At 43.4% G+C, this 27,036-nt stretch overlaps 1 protein-coding gene across 1 annotated transcript in view; it reads right to left on the bottom strand.

Annotated features, from left to right (window-relative positions):
• Nucleotides 1-27,036, bottom strand: part of LOC144697719 (uncharacterized) — a 72,900-nt gene that overhangs the window by 13,566 nt on the left and 32,298 nt on the right. The gene's annotated exons all lie outside the window — the stretch shown is intronic.

Genomic DNA, 27,036 nt, shown 5'->3' with positions numbered 1-27,036 from the left:
TGTCTGATGATGTGGATGCGTGTTGCAAGCTCATCTTGGGGTGAAATATTACACTGAAGTTTTGAACAGTCTGGTTCAGCTTCAGACAGTTGCCAGTGAGAAGGATGGAGTCAGTGGCTGGGAAATGGAGTTTGTAGCTCAGTCCATAGCACCCTCGCCTTTGAATCAGAGGGTTGTGGGTTCATGTCCCACTCCTGGAAAACCAAGAATTGTGATTGTACTCGAAAGAAGTTGCAATCTGTGACTGTTGGTAACTCGAAAGAGTTTCCCAGTATTTATATGCAAGAAATTTCTGTTCATCCAATACTGGATATCAGACAAGTCAGGATAGTGTGTGACTTGGAGGTGATGGTATGCACATACATATGCTTCCCTGGTCCTTCTAGGTGGTGGGAAGTTAGTGGTTTGGGAGATTTTGTTAGAGTTATGGTCAAACTGTAGGTATATAAAATCCCTCTCCTTCACCCACTGTCTTTATCACCTCTCTCTGTCTCTCCTACCATGGAGGCCAGAGTCTTGCATAGGCCCAGTCTAGTTGGAAAGTTCACTTCCCTGAAGGACATCAGTGAACCAGTTAGGTTTTTATGACAATCCAGCAGTTTTCATGGTCACTTTTTCCTAGTGCCGGCCCCACAAATTACTAGATTCATTCCGCTCAATTTCACAATCTGCCTTTGTGTTTTAGTGGGTTCTCTCTCACTCTCTTTTCTCTGTTTTAAATTAAATTTACAGGGTATTAGAAGGAGAGGATTCAGTCAGGAAACTGAAACCAAATATCACTTCAGAATCTGATGGAGTCGCCCAATTTATTGTAACCTGAATATCGTTGGATTTTGAACATGGAAGGAAAAAGCTCAGTTTGCAGCAGAGAGAAACAGTACATGTGCTCTGTGTGTGGACGAGGCTTCAGCAGATCATCTGACCTGTCGAGACATAAATGCAGCCAGAATGGGGAGAAAGAGTGGAAATGTGGGGACTGTGGGAAGGGATTCAATCACCCATCTGAACTGAAAACTCGTCTGCACAGTCACACCGGGGAGAGGCCATTCATCTGCTCCGAATGCGGGAAAGGAGACACTCATTCATGTAACCTGTTGACATACCAAAGAGTTCTCACTGATGGGAGACTATTCAGGTGCTCTCACTGTGGGACTGGTTTCAGGCATTTATTTGACCTCAGTGCACACCAGCGAACTCACACTGGGGAGAAGCCATTTATCTGCTCCGAGTGTGGAAAGGGATTCACTTGTTCATCCCACCTGCTGACACACCAGCGAGTTCACACTGGGGAGAGGCTGTTCACCTGCCTTGAGTGTGGAAAGGGATTCATTAATTCATCCAGCCTGATGGCACATTAAAGAGTTCACACCGACAAGAGACCTTTTAAATGCTTAGACTGTGGGAAGTGCTATAAAAGCTCTCAGGAGCTGATGTTCCATCAACGTGTTCATACTGATGAGAGACCGTTCAGGTGCTTTCATTGTGGAACTAGGTTCAGGCAATCATCTCAACTCAGTGTACACCAGCGCACTCATACAGGGGAAAGACCGTTCACCTGCTCTGAATGTGGGAAGGGATTCAGTCAGTCATCCACACTGCTGAGACACCAGCGAGTTCACACTAGGGAGAGTCCGTTCACCTGCTTCGAGTGTGGGAAGGGATTCACTCAGTCATCCAACCTGCTGACGCACCAGCGAGTTCACACTGGGGAGAGGCCATTCACTTGCTTTGAGTGTGGGAAGGAATTCACTCAGTCATCCCACCTGTTGACGCACCAGCGACTTCACACTGGGGAGAAACCATTCATTTGCTCCAAGTGTGGGAAGGGATTCACTCAGATGTCCCACCTTCTGAAACACCAGCGAGTTCACAAGTGATTGGATTTTGCTGCTAATCACATTCAGGACTGAACCATGTTCATTGTGGTCTGTGTCTGCTGATATTGAAGATAAAAGTAAAATAAATCATCTTTGTGTTAAATACAGTGTGCTAAGTCTTCTTAATATCTCAAACGTAAGTTAGTTACTTTTGAAGGGCTCTCCCTCTCCCCATCTCCTCTATCTTCATCTTCAACAACAAACGTGAGGAGCTCATGGAGCTTCTTTGTCACTAAGATTGAGACAATCCAATCAGCTGCCTCTGCTGCTTCCCTCCCATCCACTAGCCCACCGGGACAAACTGTCTCTAAAGTTCCCTCATATCTGAGCCCTGAACTCACATCTTTTTCCAGTTTTGCTCCTGTCTCCTGTTATGGCCTCTCAGAGCTCATCTTGTCCCTGACATTTTACTTCTTTGGCCCTATTCTCACTAAGCTGCTGATTATTCATCTTCCCCACATTAGCTGATACTGTTAGCAGTTCTCTCTCTCTTTTGGTACTGTTTCTCTCACCTTTAAATCCACTGACATCGCCCATCCTAAAAATCAACCTTTGACCCCCATCATCTTTGCAAACTACCACTCAATCTCAACCGTCCTTTCCTCTCCAAAGTTCCTGCTCTTGGTGTCCCTCAAGGATCTATCCTTGGTCCCTCCTATTTCTTATCTACAAGCTGCCACTAGGTGACATCATCCAAAAGCACCGTGTTAGTTTTCACATGTACACTGACAATGCCCAGCTCTACCTCAGCACCATCCCTCTCCATTCCGCTACTGTAGCTAAATTATCAATCTGCTTATCCGACACCCAGTACTGGATGAGCAGAAATTTCCTTCGGTTAAAAATTGGGAAGACCAAAACCATTCGGTCACCACTATAAATACTGTTCCTTAATTACTGAGTCCATCCCGCTCCCTGGGAACTGTCTGAGGTTGAACCACACTGTTCACAATCTTGGTTCAGATTTGACCCCAAGATGAGCTTCTGACCACATATCCACACCATCACTAATACCAGATAGTTCAATCTCCATAATGCTACCTGTCTTCACCCCACCTCATTTACTTGCTGCTGCAACTGTTAGGAAGTAGAGGTAGTTTAAGTAAGATATATTTCTATTTGTGGATGTTAGGAATGAGTTTTAGCTTTATGTTTAAATTTGTTTTGTATTTCTGTATTTGTGTGTTAAGAAAGGGGGAGCTAGAGTTTCAGTTTCACTTTAAAAGATGCCTGCATTTCAATTAGGTTTCATAGCTCTTGAAGGGGAGCCAAACACAAGGTAGAAAAAATCTGCTGTTGTCTGCCAAAAGGAGGCCCACATAGAGAGACACAGAGAGACCGAAAGCAGTTTGAATTCAGTTGAAGCCAGGTGCCAGGAGCAGCTGGACACAGGAGTGGGAACTGCAGGAGCAAGTTCCAAAAACTGAAGAAGAAAATCAGCAAAACCAAGCAGTGGAACTGGAAAGGTACCAGAGGGCAGTTAAGTCAAGAACAAGGATAGGAACCTGGAAGTGGAAGCAAGGGGCAGAGAGGAGGGCTCCGAGCTTAAAAGGGAGAAAGCTGAAGGAAGCAGGCTTAAAGCAAAATAGGCTTGCGAGAAGTAAGAAGATCCAAGGAGACAGCTGGCCTGTAACTCTTTACTCTGGGCACATGAGCAGCGGTGTTGTGTTGGCACAGCTGAGTTAGAGAGAGAATGCGTGGAAGGAAGCTTGAATGCACGTGGTGATCTGGGGAGAGGAACATCAGATGGAGAGTTTGAAACCCTGGAGGTGGACCTTTGTGGAAGGTGTCTGAGCGAAAGCATCATTTGGGACAAGATACAAAGAAAGGTCCAAGGAATCCTCAGGAAAGGTTGCATCAGAAAAGGAAATGGTTGTTAAAACTGTAGCAGTAGTCCAGGTGAAACGTGTGCCCTTAGAACCCACAGGAAAGGGGGGTATGGTTCAGGGTAGTCCAGAGAATTCTTCTTTGATTACTGCTGAAGGAAGGCAGGCTATTAGAGGTTCTGGATGTTTAGTCTGGAAGGGAGAAGTGTTCCATTACTCCTCCAGCAAAATAAGTAAATAGTCAAAATTTTTAGAGACACTGGAGCAGATCAGCCATTGATGGTGGCTGATGATACAATTTGTGTTCCAGGCAGTTTTATGAAGGAAGAAGTATCAATACGAGGTATTAATGGAATTTATTAACCTGTTTCTTTGTGTAAAGTCAACTTGTAAAGTCACTTTGTAAATGGAATTGTTACGGTGGGAATTATTCCTAAATCATCTATTGAGGGGGTAGGTTTTGTTCTGGGTAATGATTTGGCTAGTGGAGACAGTGATGTGGTGATAACTGTACTGCAGCAGGCAGCAGGTAGTTGATCATGCTGATCTTAACAAATTTCAGAAAATTACTGTGGCCAGAAATGAAGCAAACATTGAAGGAAAACCTTATTAATGCAGGAAACCAACTTTCACGTACAAGAGAGGAGTTGGCTAATGAAAAATGAGAATTAGTGAGAACAATTGAGAATCAGCCATGGAGAGTAGGGCATTTGACGGAGGACTTGAAATACCTAAATGATTTATTTGTAGAATCAAATTTAACAAAGTTCAATCTTCAGTTAAAACTTGATGAGCTTCACGCATCAGAAGTTGTTATGAAGTATCGTGGAAAATGCCTTCAACAAGAAAAGGAATTGTTGGTAAAACAGAATAATTGGTTGAATGCAGAATTTAAAGCCAAAACTAACGAACGGTTAGAGCTTCATCAGGAAAAGAATAATGAGGTTCTCGAACTTCAATGCAAACTGGAGGAAATGAAGGAGAAAGTGTGTGGTATGGAGTGTCACCGTTCTGAAGTTGTTCTGTGAGTAAACATTTATTGCTGAATTGTGGTCCAATTGAGCAAAAAAACTGATCCAAGTAACATTACTGGTGTATCAACTTCAGTAATGGGCTGTGCAGAAAAAACTGAAGTGCCTACAGAATTGGAAACTAAGAAGCATCAACAAAAAGGCCTGAAAATGCAAAATTACCCTTTCAGTTCATTCACTAGAGACACTGATTTACAGGTGCTTGTCAGTGCTAATATACAAGATACAGAAGTTGGAATTCAGGCAATTCAACAGTTTGCAAATGACCATTCAAAGCCTGCTGAGTGAGCACTGGCATGATATGGTTCATGGATTGTGCAAAAGAGTTGAAGAGTTAGAACAAACAATGAAATTCCAAAGGGAGAAAACAATTGATGCTGCTGAAAGAGAAGTGGAGAAGACCTGTTTAAAATGGGATTGGGAGAAACAAGATCATTAAAAAATTAAATATTAAACCAAGCAGGAGTAGGAAACCCGTTTGTGTAAACATAAAAGGCATCTCAACACCATCCATGAAATGATGAAAAGAGGTTTTGATCAAAGAAGAAATGAGATGTTAATGTGCAAAACTGGCATTTTGACTTTGCTAAATCGAAATGAGAATTTATCACATGTGAGTTCGGAAAATGAGCTTGAGGATGGAATTGCACCTACAGCTGAGGAAAAGGACGATTTGGCTGTGGCCTTAAATTAAACATTCTTTGCTGAGTTAAAGACTGGGAATAAGAGAAAAAAGAACCACAGGGGTTGAGTTATGATAATGTTATGGTGGACAAATTCTGCCAGTTTTGTTACATTTATAGACTTTGTTTTGCTTAAATTTTTGTAATTGTACAACATAACACGTGTAGTTGTGCAAATATATGGTAGATTTATTAATATAGTATGTAATAAGCTATTGTTAGAGGTTTATGATGTTAAGTTTGTGTTTGGCGGATGTAAGGCCATTGTAAAAACACATTCACTGTTGTGAAACTTTCTTTCTTTCAAAGGATAAAGTGTTATGAACTGTAGATAGTTTAAGTAAGTTGTATTTGTATTTGCAGGTGTTTTATTAGTTTTATCTTTAAGTTTAAGTTTGATTTCTATTTCTGTATTTGTGTGTTAAGAAAGGGTGGAGCTTGAGTTTCAGTTTCACTTTAAAAGATGCCTGCATTTTAATTAGGTTTTACGACTCTTGAAGGGGAGTTAAACAAACACAAGGTAGAAAAAACTGTGCTGTTGTCTAGCAACAGGGGGCTCAGACAGAGAGACACGGAGAAATTGAAAGCAGTTTGAGTTCAGTTTGAGTCAGGTGACGGGAGAAGCTGGACACAGGAGGTGGAAAACTCAAAAGCAGGTTCCAAAAACTAAAGAAGAAAGCCCCAAAAACCAGGGAGTGGAACAGGAAAGGTCCCAAGAGGATAGTTAAGTCTAAGGACAAGGACATGAATCTGGAAAAGATCCTGTTCAGTGCAAGTGAAAGCAAGGAGCAGGAAGGAAGACTCCAAGCTAAAAGGGGAGAAAGCTGCAGGAAGCAGACTTAAAGCAAAATAGGCTTGCAAGAAGACAGACGATCCAAGTAGACAGTTGAATGTCTGTAACTCTTCACCATGGCATGTGAAGCAGTGGTGTTCTGTTGGCATTGCTGAACCAGAGAGAGAGTGTGTGGAAGAAGGCTTGAATGCACGTGGCGATCCAGGGGATAGGGACATCAGATGGAGAGTTTGAAACCCTGGAGGTGGACCCTTGTGGATGGCATCTGAGAAAACGTGTCATTTGGGAGAAGATTCCATGCAGGTTTCTTGAGAGTGGAGATTGTAAACCCTCATGTCAAAGATTGGGTTCATTGAGACCGGTTGGCTCATGGTGTGATAAGTGTCTGGGGAAGGGGGATTTGATGAAAGATCCATTGCATCTGTTTGGGGTGGCATCTGTCACTTGGTTTCAGAGTGTGGTGTGTCTGACCACAAGTTGCCTATTGGTTTACATGGAATGTGTACTAACTGTGAACATTACAGTATAAGATAGCTTTTGTTACTTGTGTCATCCTTACAAATCTGTATATATCTGTAAATATATAGTTGTGGGTGAAGGAGTATTTTAATATTGTTAATCTTTTCTTGTTTAATAAATGCTTTATTCTTTTATTCAAAGCTCATCAGCTGACTCCTGTGACTCAGTTCAATCGCTGCCCTCCTCGTTTCTAAACAAAAAATAAAAGTTAGGATCTATCAAGACGTGTACCACCCTAATATATGACTTGTCCAGTAGTAACATCAGCTGGGACCATAATATAACTCAATTTCTCTCTCCATATATGCTGGGCCTGCTGAGTATTTGCAGAATTTTCTGTTTTAATTCAGATTCCCAGCATTAACTGAATTTTGCTGTAAGCTTCATTCCCTGACTGAGAGTCTTGTCTCATAATCCCTCTTCACTTCTCTTATTTGCTTCTTCACCTCCTCTGAACCTTATGTATTCTGTTTGGTTCTCAGTTGTATTTTCCACCTGACACCTGTGATAATCACACTTTTTCCTTTTTAATCTTAATTTCGATCTCATTTTTCGTCCAGGGAGCTCTGTATTTGTTTGCCCTACCTTTCCCTTTTGAGGGGATATAGCTTGACTGCCCGAACCAATTCTTCTTTGAAGGTAGCCCATTGCTCTGTTGCAGTTTTTCCTGCCAACCTTTGGTCCCTGTATATCCGGTCCAGCTTCCTTCTTGTCCCATTGAAGTCGGCTCTCCCCAGTTAATTATCCTTACTCTGGATTGACTATTGTCCATTATATCTTTGTCAATCTCTCCTTAGCCCCCACCTATCGCTGACCTTCTATCCAGCTTCACGTTCTCCACCCCCTTGAACAGTATAAATTTCATCAAATTTCTACTTCTCCTTAGCTCTGAAAAAGAACCATATGGACTCGAAATGTTAACTCTGTTTCCCTCTCCACAGTTGCTGTCAGACCTGCTGAGGTTTTCCAGCATTTCATGTTTTTATTTCGGATTTCCAGCACCCACAGTATTTTGCTTTGGTGCCCATTGTCCTTTTCTACAGTCATCCTGAACCTTATGATACAATGATCCCTGTCTCCTAAATGTTCCCCCACTGACACCTGATCTACTTCGCCCACCTCATTTCCAAGAACGAGGTCTGGAAGTGCCTCCTTTCTTGTTGGATTGGACACATACTGCTGTAGAAAGTTCTCCTGAAAACACACTAGGAACTCTTTCCCCTCTCCGCTGTTTACACTACCACTATCCCAGTCAATATTGAGGTAATTAAAGTCCTCATTATAATTACTCTATGATTTTTGCACCTATCTGTAATTTTCCTGCAGATCTGTTCCTCTACATTCATCCCACTAGTTGGTGGTCTATAGACTACACCGAGCAATGTAATTGCACCCTTTTTGTTCCTTAGCTCTAGCCAAATTGATTCTGCCCTTGAACCCTCTGGGGCATCCTCTTTCTCCAGCACTGCAATGCTCTCCTTAACCAATACAGCTGCAACAACTTTTATTTATATAGCACCTTTAACACAGCGAAACGTCCCACAGGAGCATTATATAACAAAGCATGACACTGGCCCACATGAGAAGATATTGGATCAGATGACCAAAAGCTTGACCAAAGAGGTAAGTTTCTCAGGAGTGTCTAAAAGGAGAAGAATGAGGTAGAGAGTGAGGTAGAGAGGCGGAGAGATGATTGGAGGGAATTCCAGAGCTTGGAGCTTGCGCAACTGAAACCACAGTCACTAATAGTGGTGCAATTGTGATGAGGAATGAGGCCAGAATTAGTGCAGCGCAGATATCCCAGAGGGTTTTGAGATTCTGGGCGATTAGAGATAGGGATGAGCAAGTTTATGGAGGCATTTGAAAACAAGGAGGAGAATTTTAACTAAAGATAGTGCTTGACCAGGAGCCAATGTATGTTAGCAAGCACAGAGATGATAGGGAAATGGGACTTGCTGCGAATTTAGATACGGGCAGCAGTTTTGAATGACCTCAATCTTATGGAGGGTAAAATGTCCACTTACATCCCAGAACTGATGTCCTGGTGGATCGGCACAGCGCTGTTTCCATGATCAATATTGATCCTTTTTAAGGTGCCATTCTCAGAACTACACACAACGCTTCAGTAAAATCTGCCCCATTCCCACTCATATTCTGCCTTGCACCAACATCTCCACAGCCAATGCTTTGCAACCTATCGCAGCCCTCCTTTTTATTTCTTTCACTTCCCAGCTCAGCATCTGTATTTGTTCTTGACCTGAAGCAGGTGTGACATTTCCATTTCTGATGCGAAACTTCAACTCACTCCACTGATTCTGAAAAAGCTGTTGTGTTTTTTGTTTTCAATCAGGAATTAAAGCATATCTTTTTAGGAGCAATAAATCTTTATTCCCTGACTGGCAATCGAGCCTAGGTTATGGTGCTGAGAGTGGAGAACCCTATCCACTAGACCATCATGGAAAATGCCCTGAAATAGAATTTATCGAGGTTACTTCTGCCATTGTTTTTTCATTCCAGACCACTTTCAACAGAGACCTCCTACAAAATGACATGTTCAAATAGAACACAAATTACTTCTTCAGACAATTAAAATAACCTTTGCTATTGGCTGGAATATGAAATCGACAGTGTGGCGAAATAGTACCAGAAGCTGTAGAAATGCAAATTTCCACATCCAAAACCCACCAACCTAATCATTGCAGCTCCTGTGAAACTTACAAGGTAATGCATGGCAGACTTTCACCATGAAAAGTATTTGACTGACATCAAATTCTTCCACTTTCATGTTACACCTTTTAACTCCCACTCTCCATCTCAGACATTTCCAGTTCTATCTAATATCATCCACGTGGAATTTTAACTCTGCCCATCATTTCACTGATTTCGCCAACTTGCTATGTATTTTATGTTATGATAAAGCCAGTAATTCGTGCTCTAATAAAAACAGAGGGCACTAAAGTTATCGACAGGTCTGTTCGCATCTGTGGAGACAGAAACAGAGTTAATGTTTGTGTCGAAAATGATTCTTTTTTAAATCTGTAATAGAAGCAAAATGCTGCAGATGCTGGAAATCTGACAAAAGAAACAGAAAATGCTGGAAAAACTCAGAAGGTTTGGCAGCACCTGTGGAGACAGGGACGTGGTTAAAGTTTCGAGTCCATGTGACTCTTCTTAGAACTAGGAATGTGATGGTTTTAATGCTGTTGCAGGGGTGAGGGAGGGAGCAGGTGGAGCAAAATGAAAGGTCAGGCATATGTTGGAGGCCAGGAGAGAATAAATGACAAAGATGTCATGGAACACAAGACAAAGGGAATGATAATGATAGTATTCATGACTAAAGCAGGTGTTGATCGCAGAATAAATGTCAGCACTGTCTGAAAGCAAAGTAGCTGAATGTGCTAATTGCACTAAAAGCTCGGGAATTTGCGGCCCCGTCATGGCGGGACCTGATGATCCTGGCGGCGAGCGGGGCCGGAAAATCCCGCCCAAAGGGACAGCTCTGTCTGAGAACAAGATACAGACTGACTCTTGGGCGGGGGGATGGTGGTGGGTGGAAAAATACAACATGGAGGACAGAGTTCATGGTGTGAATTTGTTGAACTTAATGCTGAGCCCACAAGGCTGTAAAATGCCTAATCAGATGATCAGGTGCTGTTACTCCAGCTTGCACTGGGCTTCACTGGAACATTGTAGAGGGCAGAAGACAGAAATGTGAACATGAAAGCGAGATGGTGAATTGAAATGTCAAATGACAGGCCGGTCTGGGTCATGCTTGTGGACTGTGTGAAGGTGTTCCCCAAAGCAGGCAGCCAGTCTGCGTTTAGTCTCCTCAACGTAGAGGAGACCACATTGGGAGCAGCGAATACAGTACACAGAATTGAAAGAAATGCAAATAAATCTCTGCTTCACCTGGAAGGAGTGTTTGGGCCCTTGAACAGTGAGGAAGGAGGAGGTAAAGGAGCAGGTGTTACATCTCCTGCGATTGTATGGGAAGGTGCCGTGGGAAGGGGATGAGGTGTTGGGGATGATAGATTTTTTTTGAATCAGTAATTAGTTTCTGGTTGTGATATTTTGCACAACAGCAAGACCGGGAATCAGATCTGGGTGATGAGAGCACCGAATCCTAACCATCAGGTCACAGGGTGTTTGTGTAACATCTTGTTTAGCGAATTCAGCTGTTAACCCAAACATTGGTGGTTTGACACTATCTAGGGCCAAGTAGGTTCTCTCTATTCCTGCTTCTACTTATATTACCGACACAGTTCTGCTTTGAGTCCTTTGGCTACGAGGAAATGTCCAGACTTTGCCAGCCCTGCTGTTATCCAGTAAGTTCCCAGGCAAATAGTTTTACGAATATTTATTTCAAAGAAAATGAGATAAGTTAGATCAAACATGTGCCTCACATCCAAACCTTTAGAAATATTGGGTTGAAAGCAACAAATAGAAATTTATTCTGTGATTGCACATATAGAACTGGTACGCACCATCGCACTGAGTGAATCCACTGTTTGTTGACATGTTGCTCAGTGAAAATTTCAAACATTCTCGACTTTGTGACATACGAGCACTGAGTTAGTAAACAGCCTGGACTCAAAGAACATGTAAAAATACGAACTAGGAACAGAAGTAGGCCACTCGACCCATCAAACCTGTTCCACCATTCAATAAGACCATGGCTGATCTGATGGTAACCTCCTTCCTACACCCAATAACCTTTCACCCCCTTGTTAACCAAAAATCTAGCTCTGCCTTTAAAATATTCAAGGACTCTGCTTCCAATGCCTTTGGAGGAAAGAAGTTACAAACACTTCTGGCTCTCTGAGAGAGAAAAAATCCTCCTCATTCTTGTCTTAAATGAGCGACCCCTTATTTTTAAACAGTGACCCCCCAGTTCTAGATTATCCCACAAGAGGAAACTTCCTCTCCACACCCACCTTTTCAAGACCCCTCAGGATCTTAAAGGTTTTGATCAAGTCACCTCTTACTGTTCGAAACTCCAGTGGATACAAGCCTAATCTGTCCCACTTACAATGCATCACTATGTCGGTAATATATGTAGGAATAGAGAGAATCTGCTTGGGCAACTCACCCATTCCTGATATTAGTCTCGTAAACCTTCTCTGAACTACTAACTTTACTACTCTAACTTTGCATCTTTCCTTAAAGAAGGAGACCACTACTGCACATGTGGTCTCACCAGTGTGCAGTACAACTGAAGCATAACCTCCCTGCTTTTTTCAGTTCGTCACATAACTAATAATTTTACCAATTTTTTAATCAAACACCTTCACCTATTATGAAATTATGCTTTATCTGCTATCTTTGTTGCCCAAATCTCTTTAAAGCCAATCTGTTTTCTTCCCCACAGCTAACATCAGCAGAAGCTAAATTCAACTGGAGGTCCAGCAAGGATTAAACTCATGATCCCCGGTTTACAAGGCCAGTGCGCTAATCACTCTGCTACAGAGCCAACTGCTGAAAGAATACAGAAAGATCAATCTCCTCTTGCAACTTTTAAACTGACTGTTATTCTCTGTGCCATTTCCATGAAGATACATAACGAAAGTGAGTCAAAGTTGCGATGGTAAAAATGCGTTTCCCCGCTCAGGGAACTGAACCACATTGACACAAGGTGAGAAACACACACAGACATAGACACCAAGAGTGACAGAGGTGCCAGGGAAGACAAACATCCAGAAAGTATGGATGTCACCAAATTGGCTCCATTTTTGTTCCATTTCCACCTGCAACTTTGGTGAATGCTTGCAGATGAAGGGAAATGAAAAATACACAGGAGCATTTGGAAAACCTTTTCGTCCATTTAATAGATAATTAATTCGATAAATCATTCTTAAATCAGGAGCAGTGAGAAATGTAGTCTGGCAGGATGTGAACTTGTATCAGAAAACTCTAAAGAATTTCAAACCCAATTACCTTAACCGCTCAGCTCTGTACACACGCGTCATGTACCTTTTAATGTTCTGTACCTAAGAGCATACAATGGTTACAGCAGCGAATGAAGAAATGCAGCCCCACCTATTTCTGGCTGTCCTGCAATTTCTGCTGCCTCTCCTCGATCTTTCCACCAGAATGGAGCACTGCACACGCCCTGGACACACATGGAAGAATTTGGCTAAACTGACTGAAAAGATGAACCGTCCGAAACTCCTGCAGCGGTGGGATTCAAACCCATGTCTCCATAGAGACTGGAGCCTTAGACCGCTCGGCCACACTACCCCTTTCCTATAATGGCATCTGTTCAAGGTTATACAAAAAGGGGAATTGGATTGTATATAGTGACTGAGAAAAATGAGGACATGCTTGGTCTGATTAAACTTCTTTGGAAAGTTCGGTATGAAATCAGCTGCATAAATACTTTTTTTTTGTTCAAAAACTATAGAAGAATCTTGAGTCCAACTCTTCATGTCATTGAGTCAGGGAGACTTTGTTAATGATCACACAGTGCGCATGGACACTGCAGAAACTCCTGCACCTCTTTCAATATTGCTTCCCTTCACACCGAGTTTTCAAAAGGGAATTGGACAATGACTTGAAAGGGAGAAAAATCAGGGTAATTGAAAAAGAGAAGGAATTTGGGACTGATCAGAAAGCTCATTGCAAAAACTGACATAAACACGATGGGCCAAATTGTCTCCTAATGTGCTATGTAATTTTATGATGACATTGCTAAATCAGTCTGATTCCAGCATTACTGATTATAGCAGCTGAATTTCTTTCTTCAAATCAAAGACCCAAAGTGCTGCTTCATGACCACACAGGTCAACACTGTGGACAGGTCCATCGGGTTTCGGCAGCGCAGTGTTTCTGTGCTGTAGTGGTTATCATGTTCACCAACATGCAAAAGGGCCCCGGTTTGAAATTGAGCAGAAATATTATCAAAACATTTACATTTAAATGTGAAGAGAAGTTCGATAATTCACTTGTGTTGTTAAATATTATGTCTTACAGCCATGTGACAACCACAACTCCCTTTTCCCATCTTTGATCAAATTACTTTGCTATCTTTAATTAACAAAATTCGACCGATTCATGTCTTGAAAAATTCATTTGACCCCCCAGCATCCACAGCTTTTTGGGGAGGTTGGTCCTGATTTCCATCACCTTTGTCTGAACACGTTGTTCCTGATTTCACTCCAGGTTTTATTATTTTGATTCTGCCTCCTTGTTCTCAATTCCCCAGCAGAGCAAATAGTTTCCCTGTATCTACTCTCACAAGCACATTGATCATTTTAAAAATTGGCATCATATCAACCCTGAAACTTCAATATTTAATTAAATGCAAACTAATTTTCTGCAGCCTGCTCACCTTGTAGTGCAGCAGCATTGACCTTAATGACCTGGAGGAGCTTTCTCCCAATTGTTCAGAATGGCGACAACTTTTCCATCAAGCTGCATCACACTTTGAGTCACAACATGTTAATGATGAGGCAGAGCAGCAGCAGAGAAGGAAAGAAATGGAAGCAAGTGCTGCGCTCCAGATCCCAATACTTCATGGATGTCCTGCCCCATGAGCCAAAAGATCTGCAGGCCAAGAATCAGTCTGTTCAGTCAAAAGAAGACCAATGGCAGAAATTCACCACGCTGAATAGATGTCATCCTTGAATTGAGAGGCTGCTGACGAAGTATTAAACAATGACTGAATAACTAACACAGGCACCAGGGCACTGAGAGAATACATGCAGATGAACAGGTTGTTTAACTGAATTCTGACCATAGAAAGCTCATTCCAGTGAACCCAGACTGAACATGAAGATGAGGCAGAAACAGAAGCAGACATGATAGCCCAAGATTAAACATAATACAAACTGAATTAGAATGACCATTGGAGCAGCTTTATTAGATTCACAATAACTAAGCATAATAAACAGAGACCTTTCATTTTAGGATAATGAAAATACTGGACAAAGTTAGGAATAGTTTGATTCTAAGGGAATGAGGAGAGGCTTGGTAGAGGATACACAAGGGTGTGGCTTCTGCAGCTTACTGTAGTTGTGCACTCTCACAAGGAAGTAGGTGGTTAGATGATGTAAGTGTCACCATTAAGCTGCAAACATAAAATCAAGACTTTATTTAAACAATGAAGTGTATTTAGAAATGAAGAGGCCCTGTCAGTTCAATGGAACTTGAGGGGTTTAGGGTTGTTGATAAAAATGAAACATTCCCGCCTCTGAGCCAGAAACCCCTCTGCAGACAGTCCTAGCGAGTGGAGACGGCTCTCCAGCTCATTCTGGGTTGACATCAGGATAGGTGTGTCCGGCGGGTCTGGCTGAACACTCCCATTATGAGTTGTGGGAGCTCATTAAACTCTCTGCTGAAGCCGGATCAACAAATCGGCTGGAATTAAATGGTTCCAGACACGGAAGGAGGGTGAAGCAGCCTGTGAATTCTTCCACTAATTCACACTGTTCTCCAAGGGATGAGTTCAAAGAGAAACAATCGCTACACTGTGTAGTTTCCAGAAATAATCCCTGCTCTCTGTCCTGAATGAATCCATTTCACTAACAAATGTTGAAATGTTTGCTCCACATCCACAGGGTTTCATCTGTTTAAAGCCACAAACAGAAAGACCCAGTTTTCTCCTGGAGTTTGAGACAAATCAGCTTTCAAAATGATGCCGAGTTTCAGCCAATGAGGGAGATCCGGGCTCAGCCCCGCCCCTCATTCACTCCGATTGGTTGGAGGGCCAGCCACTTCTGATGGATCCTCCAGTCCCGCCCCGTCTTCCTATTGGTCCCAAATTGCCGTCAATCACACCCCGGGCAATGTGATCTAAGCATGCGCGGGCGATGGCGACGGACGGGAAGAGAGCTCGAGCGAGCGGGTTTAAAATGGAGGTTTTTACAATGACCGAGTGTGGATCCAGATCCCAAAATAAAACCGGCAACATTTTCCATGTAAGACGCGACTAGAAAGCGTGAAAATTCTCCCCGACTCCCTGGTTTTTGGTTTCTCCCGCTCGGGTCTGACTTTGGGGTGAGTTCGGCGAGGCCTCAGCGCATGCGCAATGTCAGCTCGTTCAGGAAGAGTCTCTAAATGGAGAGAAAGTGATAAATGTTAGGGAGCGTCTCTAAAAATGGTGATTGTCAGGAAATGTCTGCAAATGAAGGAAATGATGACTGAGCATGGAGTGCTTAAAAAGGAAGGGGACATGCTGATGAACAGGGAATGCCTGTAAAGAATCGTTGAGTCCTAGAATTGTACAGCACAGTTACCTGTGGAGATGATGATGTTTAATCTTGAATTTTTGCAGTCCGAGTGGTGAAGGTGCTCCCATAATGTTGTGAGATAAGGAGTTGCAGGATTTTCACTCAGTGATGATGAAGGAACAGTGACATGTGTCTAAGTCAACAACAACAATGTGTATTTATATTGTTCCAGCCAGGATTTTGTTAGGATAGTTAAATCTAAAGGTAACAAAGGAATAGATGAGGGTTTCAACAGCAGAAGATCTGAGACAAGGATGGAGTTGGACGATGTCACTGAGGTGGAAATGGGTGGTCATGGTGATGATAAAGGGGAGCCTGTAGACATACTATACTTGGATTTCCAGAAGGCATTTGATAAGGTGCCACATCAAAGGTTATTGCGGAAAATAAAAGCTCCTGGTGTAGTGGGCAACATATTAGCATGGAAAGAAGATTGGCTGGATGGCAGAAAACAGAGAGTGTGCAGAAATGGGTGTTTTTCTGATTCAAAAACAGAATTACCTGGAAAAACTCAGCAGGTCTGGCAGCCATATGAACACGCTCGACCTCATCCTTGTTTTTCTGATTGTCACAATGTGATGAACATTTTACAATTTATATCAATAACTTAGATGAGGGCAGCGAAGTCATGGGAGCTAAATTTGCTGATGACACAAAGATAGGTAGGAAAGCATGTTGTGAAAATGACATGAGAAGATTGCAGACGCATATAGATAGGTTGAGTGGGCGGGCAAAGATCTGGCAAATGGAGTATAATGTGGGAAAATGTGAAGTTCACTTTGGAAGGAAGAATAAAAAAGCAGAGTATTACTTAAATGGAGAATGACTGCAGAATTCTGAGGTGCTGAGGGATCTAGGTGTTCTAGTGCATAAGTCACAAAAAGTTATTATACAAGTACAGCAAGTAATTTAGAAGGCTAATGGAATGTTTTTCTTTATTACAAGAGGAATTGAACATAAGAGTAAGGATGTTATGCAAGGCATTGGTGTGACCACATCTCAAATACTGTGCGCAGTTTTTGGTCTCCTTATTTAAGGAAGGATATAAATGCATTGGAGGCGGTTCAAAGGAGGTTTACTAGATTGATACCTGGAATGAGTGCGTTGTCTTATGAGGAAAGGTTGGTCAGGCTGGGCTTGATTCCACTGGAGATTAGAAGAATGAGGGGTGACTTGATTGAAGTATATATGATCCTGAATGGTCTTGACAAGGTGGACGTGCAAAGGATATTTCCTCTTGTTGGTGAATCCAGAACTTGGGACATTGTTTGAAAATTAGGAGTCGACCTTTTCGTCAAAGATGAAGAGAATTTTTTTCTCTGAGGGTTGTGCGACTCTGGAACTCTCTGCCTTAGAAGTCGGTGGTAGCAGCTTCATTAAATACTTCTAAGGCAGAGGTAGATAGACCTTTGGCCTGTCCGCAAGCATGACGCAGACCTCCCTGTCGCTTGCCATTTCAACACACCACCCTGCTCTCATACCCACATGTCCGTCCTTGGCCTGCTGCAATGTTCCAGTGAAGCTCAACGCAAACTGGAGGAACAGCACCTCATCTTCCAACTAGGCACTTTACAGTCTTCCGGACTTAATATTGAGTTCAACAACTTCAGATCATGAACTTTCTCCTCCATCCCCACCCCCTTTCCGATCCCCACTTTTCCAATACTTTATAATTATTTTACAGCTATATTTTTTTCTTTTCCCTCCTATTTTTAGATTTATTTCAATCTATTGTTTCATCTCCACCTTTTAGCCCATTTCAATTCCTTCCCCCCACCCCACCCGCACTAGGGCCATCTGCCACTAGCTTGTCCTGCTTGCTTCTCTTAATGTCCCCATTAGCACATTCTTTAGATAATATCACCACCGTCAACACCCCTTTGTCCTTTTGTCTATGACATCTTTGGCAGTCTCTCCTTGGCCTCCACCTATCACTGGCCTCCGATCGAGCTCTCCTGTCCCACCCCCTTCTACCAGCTTATATTTCATCTCATTTCTATATGTCTTAGTTCTGATGAAGGGTCGTACGGACTCGAAACATCAACTGTATCCCTCTCCACAGATGCTGTCAGACCTGCTGAGTTTTTCCAGGTATTTTGTTTTTGTTCTAGATTTCCAGCATCCGCAGCATTTTGCTTTTATCGTAGATAGATTTTTGTTAGGCAAGGGAATCAAGGATTATTGGGGATAGATAGGACTGTGGAATTTGAAATACAAGTAGATCAGTCAAGATTATATTGAATGGCGAAGCAGGCTCGAGGAGCCGAATGGCCTACTTATGCTCCAACTTTGCATGTTCACATGATGCGGATATGTGGTCGGAAGGTCAGTTTGGAGTGAAACATGACACCGATGTTGTGAACAGTCTGGTTCAGCCTCAGACAGTTGCTGGGGAGAGGGATGGAGTCAGTGGCTATCGAGTGGAGAAGGGACTGAAGACAATGGTTTCAGTGATAGGGGAGGCGGTGGCATAGCGGTATTGTCACTGGACAAGTAATCCAGAGATCAGGGTAATGCCCTAGGGACCCAGGTTTGAATCCCACCACGGCAGATGGTGGAACTAAAAGTCTGATGATAACCATGAAACCATTGTCGATTGTTGTAAAAACCCATCTGGCTCACTAATGCCCTTTCGGGATGGAAATCTGCTGTCCTTACCTGGACTGGCCTACATGTGACTCCAGACCCACAGCAATGTGGTTGACTCTATCAAACAACTGCCAGAAATTGGATGAGGAATGAAAACAGACGGACCACCTGGCATTGACCTAGGCCAGAAGCAGCAACAGCAAACTCAGCCCTGCCGACCTTGCAAAGTCCTCCTTACGATCATCTGCTGCCAAAATTGGGAGAGCTGTCTCACAGATGAGTTAAGCAACAGCCTGACATGCTCATACTCAAGGAATCATAGCCCTCGTGGAGACGAAGTCCCACCTTCACATTGAGGATACCCTCCATCGTGTTGTGTGGCACAACACTAGCAACTCAAGACAGAACCACCAGAATTGTACTCAACCACAGTCTGTAACCTCATGGCCCAACATATCACCTACCCTACCACTACCACCAAGCCTGGTTCAATCAAGAGTGCAGGTAGCATACCAGGGCAACATGAGGTAAACGTAAAAATGAAGCTACAACACAGGACTACTTGAGTGCCAAATAGCATAAGCAGCAAGCGATAGACAGAGCTAAGCCATTCCACAACCAACGGATCATATCTAAGCTCTCGGTCCTACCACATCCAGTCGTGAATGGTGGTAGACAATTAACCATCACCGGAGGAGGATGCTCCACAAATATCCCCACCCTCAATGATGGGCAACAATCTTTAGCCAGAAGTGCTGAGTGGGTGATCCAGCTCTGCCTCCTCCAGAGGTCCCCGTCCTCACAGATGCTAGTCTTCAGCCAATTCGATTCACTCCATATGATATCAAGAAATGGCTGAAGGCAGTGGATAATGTAAAGGCTATGGGCCCTGACAATATTCCGGCAATCGTACTGAATACTTGTGCTCCAGAACTTGCCACGCCCCTGGCCAAGCTGTTCCAGTACAGCTGCAACACTGGCATGTACCTGGCAATGTGGAAAATTGCTTAGATTTGTCCAACCTGGCCAATTGCAGACCCATCAGTCTAATCTTGATAATCAGTAAAGTGAGGGAAGGGTTCATCAACAGTGCTATCAAGCAGCACTTGCAGAGCAATGACACTGAGTCTGTGTTTTGCCAGGGCCACTCAGCTCCTGACCTCATTAAAGCTTTGGTTCAAACATGAACAAAAGAACTGAACTCCAGAGGTGGGGTGAGAGTGACTGCCCTTGACATCAAGGCAGCATTTGACTGAGTGTGGCATCAAGGAGCCCTAGCAAAACTGGAGTCAATGGGAATCAGGGGGGAACTCTCTACTGGTTGGAGTCATAGCTAGCACAAAAGAAGATTATAGTTGTTGGAGATCAATCATCTGAGTTCCAGGACATCACTGCAGGAGTTCCTCAGGGCAGTGTCCAAGACCCAACCATCTTCAGCTGCTTCATCAATGACCTTCCTTCCATCATAAGGTCAGAAGTGGGGATTTTCGCTGATGATTGCACAATGTTCAGCACCATTCACGATTCCTCAGTTACTGAAGCAGTCCATGTCCAAATGCAGCAAGACTAGTCAGGGATGGTCAGCATGGATTTGTTAAAGGAAGGTCTTGCCTCTCAAATTTGATTGAATTCTTTGAAGAAGTGACAAGAAGGGTTGATGAAGGTAGTGCAGTGGATGTTGTGTACATGGATTTTAGCAAGGCATTTGACGAGGTCCCACATGGCAGATTGGTCAGGAAAGTAAAAGCCCATGGGATTCAGGATAATGTGGCGAACTGGATAAAAGGTTGGCTTTGTAACAGGAAACAAAGGGTAATGGTTGATGGATGCCCTTGCGAATGGAAAGTTGTCTCAAGTGGTGTTCCACAGGGCTCGGTGTTGGGACCCTTGCTGTTTGTGTTATATATTAACGATTTGGATGTGAATGTGGGGGATACGATTGGGAAATTTGCAGATGACACAAAGATTGGCCGAGTAGTGGATAGTGTAGAGGATAGCCAAAATCTCCAAAAAGATATAGATGGGTTGGTGGAGTGGGCGGTAAAGTGGCAGATGGATTTTAACATAGAGAAGTATGAGGTCATACATTTAGGGAGGTCAAACAGTTACAGGGATTACAAAATAAACGGGAATATACTAAGAGGTGTAGATGAAGTGAGAGATCTTGGCGTACAAGTACACAGGTACCTGAAGGCAGCAGTTCAAGTGGACAAGGTTGTAAAGAAGGCATATGGAATGCTCTCCTTCATTGGCAGAGGTATAGAATATAAAAGTAAGGATATAATGTTGGAATTGTATAAAACACTGGTGAGGCCACAACTGGAGTATTGTGTGCAGTTCTGGTCACCACATTACAGGAAGGACGTAATAGCTCTGGAGAGAGTGCAGAGGAGGTTTACAAGAATGTTGCCAGGGTTAGAAAAGTGTAGCTACGAGGAGAGATTGGATAGGTTGGGGTTATTTTCCTCTGAACAAGGAAGGCTGAGAGGTGACTTGATTGAGGTGTACAAAATTATGAGGGGAATAGATTGAGTGGACAGGATAAAATTGTTTCCCTTGGTGGAGAATTCTAGAACCAGGGGACATAGATTCAAGATAAGTGGCAGAAGGTGTAGGGGGGACATGAGGAAGAACTTTTTTACGCAGAGGGTAGTGGGTGTCTGGAATTCGCTGCCCAAGTTGGTGGTAGAGCCAGAAACTCTAAACTCTTTTAAAAAGTACCTGGATTTGCAACTTTTCAGTGCTGTAAGCTGCAGGGCTATGGGCCAGGTGCAGGAAGGTGGGATTAGAAAGGACACCTGGGTGTCCTTGGGCTGGCATGGACAGGATGGGCCAAATGGCCTCCTTCTGTGCTGTAACTTTTCTATGTTTCTAAGACCTGGACGATATCCAGGCTTGGGCTGACAAGTAGCAAGTAACATTCATGCCGCACAAGTGTCAGACAATGACCATCTCTACCAGAGAGTATCTAACCATCTCCCCTTGACATTCAATAGCATTACCATTGCTGAATCCCCCTCTATCAACATCCTGGGGGTCACCAGTGACCAGAAACTGAACTGGACCAGCCATATAAATACTGCGGCTACACGAGCAGGTCAGAGGCTAGGAATGCTCCAGCGAGTAACTCACCTTCTGACTCCCCAAAGCCAGTCCAACATCTACAAGGCACAAGTCAGGAGTGTGATGGAATACTCCCCCTTTGCCTGGATGAGTGCAGCTCCAACAACACTCAAGAGGTTTGACGCCATCCAGGACAAAGCAGCTGCTTGATTGGCACCACATCCACAAACATTCACTCCCTCCCCCCACTGACACAGAGTAGCAGCAGTGTGTACCATCTACAAAATGCACTGCTGGAACTCACTAAGGCTCTTTAGACAGCATGTTTCAAATCTAGAAGGCAACAGATAGATGGGAACACCACCACCTGGAAGTTCCTCTCCAAGCCACTCACCATCCTGACTTGAAAATATATCGCTGTTCCTTCACTGTCACTGGGTCAAACTCCTGGAACTCCCTCCTGAACAGCACTGTGGGTGTACCTACACCACAGGGACTGCAGCAGTTCAAGAAGGCAGCTCACCACCACCTTCTCAAATGCAATTAGGGATGGGCAATAAATGTTGGCCAAGCCAGAGACGGCTACATTGCATGAATGAATGAAAGAAAGAAAGGAAAGTTTTTGCAGTATTTATATGAAAGACATTGTTGCTCATCCAGTACTGGATGTCAGACAAATAAGGATGGTGTGTGACTTGGAAGGGAACTTAGAGGTGATGATATTCACGTGCACCTACCACCTTGGTCCTTCTAGATGGTTGAGTTTGAGGGGTTGGGAGATTCTGTCAAAGTTCTGGTCAAGCTGTAAACATATAAAATCCCTGTCCTTCACCCCCTCTCCCACATCTCCCTCTCTCCTCACCTAGTTTCCAGAATATTGTGTACACCCAGACCCAGAATGGGTGGCAAGTTCCCTTCCCTGAAGGATATTAGTGAATCAGTTGGGTTTTGATGACAATCCAGCAGCTTTTGTGGTGACTTTTTCCTTGTGCCAGCCCCACAAATTACTAGATTCATTCAGCTCAATTATACAACCTGTCTCTGTGTTTTTGTGGGGTCTGTCTCATTCCCTTTTTATCTGTTTTAAATCAATTTCACAGGATATTAGAAGTGGAGGATTAGCAGTCAGGAAACTCAAATCAAATCTCACATCAGAATCTGACAGAGTTGCTCAATTTATTGTCACCTGAATATCATTGGAATTTGAACATGGAAGGGAAAAGCACCATTCACAGTGGGGAGAAACCGTACACGTGTTCTGTGTGTGGACGAGGTTTCAGCCGTTCATCTGGCCTGTCGAGACACAAGCATAGTCACAACAGGGAGAAGCCATGGAAATGTGGAGACTGTGGAAAGGGATTCACTCAGTCAACCTACCTGCAGATACACCAGCGAGTACACACTGGGGAGAGACCATTCACTTGCCCTGAGTGTGGTAAGGGATTCACTCAGGCATCCAACCTGCTGACACACCAGAAAGTTCATACAGGGGAGAGGCCGTTCACCTGCCTTGAGTGTGGTAAGGGATTCACTTGGTCATCCAGCCTGCTGACACACCAGAAACTTCATACAGGGGAGAGGCCGTTCACCTGCTCTGACTGTGGGAAGGGATTCACTGCGTCATCTCTCTTGCTGACACATCAGCGAGTTCACACTGGGGAGAAACCATTCACCTGCTCCGAGTGTGGGAAGGGATTCACTCAGTCATCCCACCTACTGGCACACCAGCGAGTTCACACTGGGGAGAGACCATTCACCTGCTCTGAATGTGGGAGGCGATTTGCTCACTCATGCCACCTAGTGACACACCAGCGAATTCACACTGGGGAGAGACCATTCCACTGCTCCAAGTGTGGGAAGGGATTCACTCAGTCATCACACCTACTGACACACCAGCGAGTTCACACTGGGGAGAGACCGTTCACGTGCTCCGAGTGTGGGAGGGGATTCACGCTGTCATCCAGCCTGCTGAGACACCAGAGAGTTCACACTGGGGCGAGGCCTTTTGCCTGATCCGAGATTGGGAAGGGATTCACTCAATCATCCCACCTTCTGACACACCAGTGAGTTCATGAGTAACTACTGTGATTTCATTTTGCTTTTAATCACATCCAGGACTGAATCATGTTCATTGGGATCTGTTTTTCCCCTTCTACAAAGGAAGATGGTTGTGGTTTTGGAGGTCAATCATCTCAGCCCCAGGTCATCGCTGCAGGAGTTTCTCAGGGAAGTGTCCTCAGCCCAACCATCTTCAGCTGCTTCATCAATGACCTTCTCTTCATCATAGGGTCAGAAGTGAGGATGTTCACTGATGATTGTACAATGTTTAGCACCACTCATGGCTCCTCGGATACTGAAGCAGTCCGTGTCCATATGCAGCAAGACCCGGACAATTTTCAGGCTTAGGCTGACAGGTGGCAAGTTACTTTTGCTTCACACTAGTGCCAGGCAATGATCATCTCCCCTTGACATTCAATGGCATTACCATCACTGAAACCCCCACGATCAACATCAACATCATGGGGGTCACCATTGACCAGAAACCGAGCTGGACTGGCCATATATATTTATATATAGTGTGGCAACAAGAACAGGTTGACACTGGGAATTCTGTGGCGTGTTTCGCACCTCGTGTCTCCTGTCACAAAACTATAATAATTTTCATAATATTATTGTGGTTTATTGTAAAGTAGGTTTATGGATGTGAATGTACATGGTTCTGTTTGAGAGATTTAATTAGAGTCATGTAGACTGTTAGGTTGAAGCTATCAAAAGAAGTTAGGTGTACAAACGGTATTATAAATGCTAATGAGTAAACATGTACAAGGGCTTAGCATATAAGATGTGAAGGAAATTTGAATTTTTAGATAAATGAATGAGTTGTTTGGTTTCAAAGGGATGATAGGATGTTTACAACTAGCAAGATAAGCAAGGCCAAGCAGTGTGTTTATTTTTCCAAAAGGTACTGACCATATTGGCAACATGAAAGATTTTTATATTATGGGAAAGCTAAATTTCCAAAGACATATAGAACAGTGGAATTTACAGATTAAAGAGCGAGAAATATATGTAAAGAGGAATGAAAAGCTTTGTTGTGGGGCCATGTAAGATCTAAGAGGAGTATGTGAAACAGCCTTATAGAAGCCTCCGGCCATTTTTGCAGAACTCTGCTGTGTCTAGTAACTAAATTTGGAGAAAAGCCTTTGGAATTCAGTCGAGTATGTGCTGTGGTAGACTTGCTGGCTTGCTATTTAAATTTAAAATCTATTTGGACTGTTGCCTTAAAGTGGGTGTGTACTTGGGAGTCAGGTTAATTAGGAATTTTGAGATTTGTTATAGTATTAAGTAACTGTAATCTTATGTATGTGCTTGAAATCTTTTCTTTTGTTAATAAATGTTTCAACTTAGCTTAAGTCTCTAAAGGTATTAGTTGACTCATTACTTCTGAACAGTGCATGAAGCTCTTTGAAATATATACAAATTGCAAAACCATTGTGATAGCGTCGCCAAGTTTCCCTTGTGGATTTGGTGCACCTGGCAAGCATTTCCTGCCACATCATGACACTCCCCAAAGCGTCCCCATCATCTACAAGGCACAAGTGAGGAGTGTGACGGAATATTCTGCACTTTCCTGGATGAATGCATTTTAATAACACGCAAGAAGCTCAACAACATCCATCACAGAGCAGCGAGCTTAATTGGTGCCCCGTCCACTACCTTAAACATTCATACCCTCCTCAAATGACCCGCAGTGACATCATCTTATAAGATGCACTACAGTAACTCACCAAGGCTCCTTTGACAGCTCCTTCCAAACCTGCAACATCTACCATCTGGAAGGACAAGGGCAGCAGACACATGGGAACACCACCACCTAGAAGTTCCCCTCCAAGCTACTCACCAACCTGACTTGGAAATATATCGCCATTCCTTCACTGTCGCTGGGTCAAAATGCTGAACTCCCCCCACCCCCCCCACCTAACAGCACTGTGGGTGTACCCACATTACATAGGCTGCTGTTGTTCAAGAAGGCAACTCATCACAGCCTTCTCAAGGCCAATCAGAGATGGGAAATAAATGCTGGTTTAGCCAGTGACGCCCACATCCCAGAATGAGGTAAAAATATTGTCCTCATTGTCAAGGGGAAGCAAGGATGCAGCTCCAGTCTGATGCAGCCTTTGTTCATAAAACCAAGACCCATCCACATAAACACCAGTGGAATTGGATAGTGGTGTGGATTTAATACATTCATTGAACACGGCCTCTTTCACCTGACAAGTATGTGGGTTTCTTTCATACTGTAACATCCCAGACAAATGGTATTTGTGAGGTTACAGCATTTTAATACCCTTGATTTGTAACTCCATAATTCATCTACTCTATCACACTGGGGATACTCCCTTCACTTGACCCTTTATTAATAATGTCACTGTGGTATGTGGGGGCACGTAGAATTATTGAATTAAACTCTACCAGGTACTCTATGCTTAACTAACCACTGAACCCTTAAATAAAAGCAATATGCTGCGGATGCTGGAGATCTGAAATAAAGGTATTATTGTGGAAAAAGAAACGGAGCTAATGTTTCGAGTGCAAAATTATCTTCTTCAGAACTGAAGAGAGGGAGAAATAGGATGGGTTTTTTGGCATTGAAAGTGTGTGGGGAGGGTCAAGTAGAACAAAAGAGAGGACGAGGAAGTTGGGAGAAATTAAATAACAATGGTGTGATTGAACGAAAGGCAAAGAGAATGGTAATGGTTATAATAAACAAAGCACAGTCAGTTTTAAAATCAGAATAAAGAACAAAAGATTGTCCAGTTCTGTTCTGAAGAAGAGTCATATTGGACTTGAAACATTAACTCTGTTACTCCCTCCAATGGTGTTGCCAGACCTGTTGAGTTTTTCCACACTTTCGTTTTTATTTCAGTGAACCCTTAATATCTGCTCAGTACACTGGTCAATTGATCTTTCCACAGGGGTCAGCGAGTCTGAGAGATACCCAGCCAGAAAACCTTTTCTATTCACCTCTTCCATTTCTACAGCAGACAGACAATGTTCTGACAGTGTCAGCAGGGATATGGAATTAATTGGATAGATATTCCAAAAAGCCATCTGTGCTGTGTCATCTGCAAAACAGCGAACATTCAGTGTCAGGATAAAGAGAGGAAGAGCGAGAAACCAGTGACTGTGGCATTGAACCCAGCTAGAGTCAGCACCTTCAGGGGAGGAGAGGGAGGGAAACCAGTGGGAAAAGTTTTAAAAGCTCCCACCAGAGAGCAGCAGTTTAAATCACTTTTAGAAATCTTAATTGCGGAACAAAATTATTTTCGAGTATTGGATATTTCAATGGCGCTGCTGATACCCAACATTCCCTGCGGCTGTGAATGTGCTCAATTAACACTACAGGAACTCAGTGCGCAGGCGCGGT

The sequence above is a fragment of the Cetorhinus maximus genome, chromosome 23 (assembly GCF_964194155.1).
Source record: "Cetorhinus maximus chromosome 23, sCetMax3.hap1.1, whole genome shotgun sequence".
NCBI classification, from domain to species: Eukaryota; Metazoa; Chordata; class Chondrichthyes; order Lamniformes; family Cetorhinidae; genus Cetorhinus; species Cetorhinus maximus.
The sequence above is the reverse complement of the archived record's forward strand: the minus strand, read 5'-3'. Positions and strand labels throughout refer to the sequence as shown.